The sequence below is a fragment of the Tyto alba genome, unplaced genomic scaffold (assembly GCF_018691265.1).
Source record: "Tyto alba isolate M040663 unplaced genomic scaffold, T.alba_DEE_v4.0 Super-Scaffold_33, whole genome shotgun sequence".
Lineage (NCBI taxonomy): Eukaryota > Metazoa > Chordata > Aves > Strigiformes > Tytonidae > Tyto > Tyto alba.
Genome location: NW_024881308.1, coordinates 1393567 through 1399566, shown reverse-complemented (window position 1 = coordinate 1399566; position 6000 = coordinate 1393567). Strand labels below are relative to the sequence as shown.

The 6000-nt window shown below is 56.3% G+C and overlaps 1 protein-coding gene across 9 annotated transcripts in view; it reads left to right on the top strand.

Annotated features, from left to right (window-relative positions):
• The first annotated feature begins 3710 nt into the window (after positions 1-3710).
• The window catches only part of EPB41L1 (erythrocyte membrane protein band 4.1 like 1), a 70458-nt gene continuing 68168 nt past the window's right edge, over positions 3711-6000 (top strand). For 4 of the 9 annotated variants that reach the window (XM_042800759.1, XM_042800760.1, XM_042800761.1 and 1 more), the window contains exon 1: positions 3711-3805. The gene's annotated coding sequence lies outside the window, so the exon portion shown is untranslated. The remainder of the gene's footprint in view (positions 3806-6000) is intronic. The other 5 variants (XM_042800765.1, XM_042800764.1, XM_042800763.1 and 2 more) reach the window with 3 other exon arrangements.

Sequence of the window (6000 nt, the reverse complement as noted above, 5' to 3'; positions counted from 1 at the left end):
GAATACTTTGCAATGATTGTTAATAACTGGCGGTGCGCTTCCCCGACACTGGTATTGCAAGGGCTAATTAACAGTTTGCCCTGTGCTCAGAAGGTGAAGCTCCAATAGCTCCAAGGTGCTCTTCCTTGGAGGAGGTTTCCTCTTCACAGCTGCACCCCTCTGTCATCTATCTTCTCCAAGAAAGAGCAGGTTTCCATGTAGAGATACACTCAAGGGTCACTACCTTGGAGGATGCGTTGATCCTCTTTGCTTTCCATCCCATAACGCCAGGCCAGAGTCTCTGCAGAGTTAAATTGTAAGGGGGGAAACTTGCTGGAATGAAAGACATTGGAGGCTTTCAAAGAGGCAAGAGCCTGGTGACCAAACCTGTCCTAACACTGAACCCTGAAACATCTGCAAGCCCTTGCAATTTGTGCCAGTCCTCGTTTATTAGTATGGGCATTTGTGGTTTATGGTGTTATTTCAAGTTCATTCTGTCGGACCATGGGAATCTGGCCAGGAGATCCTCACTTGGGTTGCAAAAATGACCTGACTCCCCAGGGAGGGTTTCCCACGGAGCAGCTGCCCGGCAGTGAGCAGGGTTTGCAAGCTCCTCTGTTCACAGTGCTGCTGTGGGAGGTTCAAAGGTTTCCCCTGTGCAGGGCTGGACAACAAAGGTCTCCAAGTGCCCATTGGGCAGACAGGGAGGCAGTTCCACCCAGCTGCGTAATGGCTGGTTTTGGTGTTTAAAACAACTAACTTTTCTGGAAATGCATTTGATTTATCTGAAAAAATAACTGAACAAATATCAGCTCCTTTAAATTTCTTTAAAGTCTTTAAATTTTCAGCTAAGCTCCCCAAAACCTTGTAAAGTTTATACTTTCTCAATGTTTTCTGGGGGTAAAAAAAAAAAAAAAAAAAAAGTCTTACTGACCCCTAACCACCACCCCATCTGCAATGTGTGGCTGGAGCAGGTATCTCCATCGCTCCCATCACTGCAGCAGGAATCTGACAGGGGTGCAGGAAAGCTCATTTGTCTGTTATTGAATAACCAGAAGAAGGTCCAGCACATGGTGGGGTGATCAATAGCTCACAGGTGATTATTTTGCAAATTAAGCTCTTTTCCTCATTTCAGCAGGCAGAGGGCTATACAACCAGGTATGTGCATAGCTCGCATTTTCTATGTCTTCAGGACTGTTGAAGAGCTTAATGTTTTAGCTTGGTGGTAACTGGAAGATACTGTTTGCACCAGTGCGAGAAGAGGAGCAAGGGATTCACTGGAGGAATTTGTTCTACACCTTCTTCTTCTGGCTCCTTGGCTTCCCAAGGGGAAGCTCCCTGCAGTGGGTACTGGGGAACTATATCAAGGATATCTGTGCTCATAACTCTGCCGATGTGGTTACCCACTGACTTATTTGACCCAAATTCACTTAAAAATGAATTTAACATTTAAATTTCCTATATTTTATTTTAGAGTAAGGCAGAACTTGACTCACTGAGCAGAAATTGCTATTTTTCCTTTGAATGACCTGAAAGATTAAAACAAACAGTAACAGTCCTCAAGACGCTGCACAGAGCCACAGTTGCAATTATTTTTTGCAACAATACAGTGCAACTTTTCACCTGTACAAGTTCCCTACACATTCAGCACAGCATGACACCCAGACGATGTCACCTGCAGCACAGCCACCCCTGCAGCCAGGTAAAGCACCTATTCAGCATCGCCCCTTCACGATGCACAGAGGTGGAGGGCCAGAGTAGAACACCATGCCTGCAAGAAGAATATGAGCAGCCAGTTGAAATGTCTTTTATTTGTAAATGAATGCCCTCCCTCAAGCTTGGCTTCGATGTGGTGGGTTTTTTTTTGGTTGTTTTTTTTTTTGTTTTTTTTTTTTTTTTTTTCCAAGAGGTTCCTGCTATTTACCCAACTTTCCAGCTGGGCTTCTCCGAGGCACAAAGAAGCAGGACCTGCCTGAGTTTGTACAGTGAGTCAACAGCTCAGCAGGGGATTAGAGCCCACAATCCTGCTGGCATCGCTGCCTTGGCTCAAACCACTGGACCATGCAGCTTCATTTTGTTCCTGGTACTCTCTGCTGGTATGTGGTTTGTCAGGAAAAAAGCCTCAGTGTGGCTAATAAAGGAGGCACTTTACAAAGCAGTAAAAAACCGCCCGCCTTGTTCCAGCACTTGGTCCCAGCCCTGGTGGTGTGGGGGTCAGGCTCCCTGCAGGAGTGGTAAGGGCAGGTTTCCTGAAGGCTCCTGGTGAGGAAGCTGAGGAGCTCACCTGGAGGCAGCCAGCCCAGAGCCCTGGCACCCACTGCAGCCAGACATGCGACCACGTGCTGACACACCGCGAGGAGCTGCCCCAGGCCAGCCCTGGCTCGCAGAGGACAGGCAGAGGCAGCCAGGTCAGACTCTCCCCGCTGTGAAGAATCCCCAGGCCTCCTCGTCATCATTGGAGACCTCCCTTTCCCTGGGGTCCCGTGCAGAGCTGCACCCTTTTAACTTCAGAGGACCAATACAGTAACTGGTGGCAGATGTGCTACTAGATAACAGAGAAAAGCAAAGGCCCTGCAGGGAAGCCCAGGGGCACAGCACACTGCTTGGAGTCCTACATGATGCAGCAAGTGCTAGTGGGCGTTGGGTGCTAAGTCAGGACAGGCTCTGGGAGCGAGGAAACCAGACCCAGCACTAACCCCTGCGTGACACGTCCCCTCTGTCCTTCGCTCCTCAGCATCGGCGAGACAAAGAGGGCTGAGTGCGAAGCGAGCCTCTAGTCTCATTCCTTCCTGTTCAGAAGCACCGATCTGACATCCCCAAAGGTTTTGCCTGTGGCCGTAATGGCCACTGGCAGCCACGCTGAGCCCCCAGTGCATCCACGCACCGGGCGAACCCCTGCACCCAGAGCATCCGTGCTGTGGGCGCACCCATGTGCGGTGGAGCAGCTGCACCTCCCTTTTCAACTGCATCTCTCGGAGGGGGCTCTTCGCCCCGACACACCCGAAAGACACAAATCGGCTCATCTGATGATGTGCAGATCTCCTGGGACTGGCTTCGGGGCGCCCCACGCGAACACCGCATGCAGTGCTCGAGGGCGGTGGGCACCGGGTGGGCACCCCGGGCGCTCCAGGGAGGGTCAGCCGCCCCTGGGGAACTGCAAACCCCACCGACACGTCCCACTGAGGGGAAGCTCCTTTCACGGTTATGGAAATCTCAGCCCGGGGAGGGGGTTCGGCGTGGGGGGGGGGGGGGGGGGTCAGGAGGAGGCTCTGCAGGGACGGGAGGCCCCGGGGGGCGCAGGGCGGCTGGTGCAGCCGTACGAGCTGGGCTGGCCGGGGGGAAAGGGGAGCGCAGCGCCTGAGGTCCTGGGTGCCTCTGCGGGGCCCTGCCCGCGGTCGGGGGGGGCGGGGAGGGGGTGTCGCGCGGGACGTGCGTGGAAACAGCCGCGGCGGCATCCCCTCCCACCCTCCGTGCTCCCGGGGCCGAACCAGAGCCGAGCCGCCGCTCTCCCCCCCCCCCCCGAGCCTTGCCCGCCGCGGGCGGCAGCGCGGAGCTCCCGCGGCCCGCGGCGCGGCCCGTGGGCGGTTCCCACGCAGCGCGGGCGCGGGGCGGGGCGCTGCGGAAGGGGGGAGCGGCCGCCCCGCCCCGCGCTGCGCTGCGCTCCCGCCGCACGGCGGGCAGGCAGGCGGCGGGCGGCGCGCAGGCAGCGCGCAGGCAGCGCGCAGGCAGGGCGCAGGCAGCGCGCAGGCAGCGCGCAGGCAGCGGCCGCTGCGGCTGTGGGGCCGCGCCCGGGAGGCGGCGGCGGAGCGGAGCGGGCTGAGCCGAGGTGAGCGCCTGGGAGAGCCGGGGCGGGGGGGGGGGGGGGGGTCGGGAAGCGCCGGCAGCCCCAAGGTGCGCTGCCCGCAAGGGAGAGGCAGGCAGGGCGGCAGGCAGGGCGGCAGGCAGGCGCAGCCCCCCCGCTGGGAAGGCTTTTTACAAGGCGGGCCTCCCCTTCTTGGCCGCGGTGGGAGGGAGGGCAGCGCATCCCGCATCGTGTCCTGCCTCCCTGCCCGCCGCGCGGGGCGGGAAGCCGAGGTCGGGGCGCGGCACCCCACGGGAGTTCAGCCGGGTACGGGTGGCGGGGGGGACACGGGGCACCACGCTACCCACCCGCGAAGGGGCAAAGCGGAGTGCGGGGAGGCGGCAGCGTGAGGCGGGTCCTTGCACCGGGCTGAGCCGGCCCCAGGGATCCGTAGCCCCGAGCTGCGGGTTGCCGTAATAGCGTTTAACTGCCGGGCTGTGATTTCAGGGAGACGATTTACATTAGAGGGAGAATGTGGAGCGAGCCAGGAACAACTTGGAATGAGTCCTCGCATATTTCTGTGGTTATTTTTGGAGTATCGTCATATGGCAGGAGGTGGGCTCTGGAGGTATCCTTGAGCTCAGCATTTTCTCCATAGGCTGGTTACCCGGGAGATTGTACTAGAGGACCTGCGTGGCCCTTTTCTCTATCAGAGGTTTCTGTATAAAACACTATTTATCTTTGCTGTTTCTGCGGTGGTATTGTTTCCCTCTGGCATGCCCAGCCTTCATCATGTTATGGTGGGGACCCTTCTGTGGACAAACAGCAGTCTGGGTATGTGCAGTATTCACAATGTGTGGCAGAAGCAGGCGATAGAAAAGCTGTGTTTGATTTCTTTGTAGATGTTGTGAGGTGACTCCTGATCAGGCCCTTCTCCACTGCTGTGGATGAGGTGTGGCTTCTCCAGCATCCCTAGAGAGGCCAGCCCCTGCACTGCTCTCCTTCCTGCTCCGAACTGTCACTTGCCCTCCATCTTTCTCATGCTAGACTTCTCCAAAGGGATTGTTGCTTCCAAACAACTCGAGGTGTGGGAAACACATTGTTACGACCGTCTGCTCCTTGGGGCTGCCGTGCAGATCTCGGCGCCCTTTGCTGGAGGACTCCGCGTGTGTCAGGTCCCTTTGCCCACGGCTGCGCGGGCTGCAGAGCTGTTCTGGTGGCCCTCGGTTGCATGTCCTTGTTGCTGTCAAACAAGTTTGGAGCTGAGAGAAGGCTGGGTTTGGGCGATGATCCTTGCAAGAAGGGAATGACTCTTTAATTCATTTTTTTTTTTTTAGAGTCTGGTTTGATAGGCATGGAGCCTGTCTGTGGAGGCCTCCCCAGGGCGCTTGGAGCTGTGCTCTCGATGAGGACCCCGGCCTCTGCTGCGTGCAGGGATGCAGGGCATGTTCTGGAAGCTGTGGCAGACCCTGGCTGCTGCAGCGTATGGCAGGTCCACAGCCACACTCTTTCTCCCAGAGCATTCCCTCCTTACACAGGGGTAACCTCCGTGTTTGATGCCAAAGGACGATGATGTACCTGTCCCTTGGGGGCTGCGAGCAGCCTCCCTGCCTGCAGCCCCTGCAGGGAGTGGAGGTTTCATGGCTCCTCTCCTCTTTGCGCCATCCTTGCGCTGTCTTGATGGCTTTAGCTGCAACTTCAGAGGGTAATGCAGTCATTAAACCAGACATCACTGTAAATAGCAGGGCCCTGGGTTGGGCTGCAGGGGTGCAGGGTGTCGCGGATGGTGTGATGCAGCTCTGGGTTAGCTGCAGAGCCTTGTGTTTGTGCTGACGGTAGTCTGGCTTTGGCTGCAGGTGTTGTGTTCTTTCCCTGCTGTTTTCATTGCTTGTTGATGTTGTAGCTAGAACTGTCCAGAATTTTTATTTTTACCAATTTTTGAGAAATTGGCACTTTCTAAAACTCTCAGGGCAGACGTTTTGTTTTGGAGGAAGCTTCTAAAAATGGTTTTTGAAGCCCGGTGTTGTATTTCTGGTTAAAAAGCACGAGTGTAGATGAGAGCCTGTGTTTCTGGTGTGTGGAGGGTAAAGGATTTGGTACCTTTCCTGTCCAGCCCAGGCATGGAGCTTGCTGGGCCCCATTTTCTGGGCTGCAGCCATGGTTGCCACCGCCACAACAACCTTCCAGGGTAAGTGTCTTCTGGCATGTGGTTTATGGGTGGCCAGGAGGGGTGGCTGGGT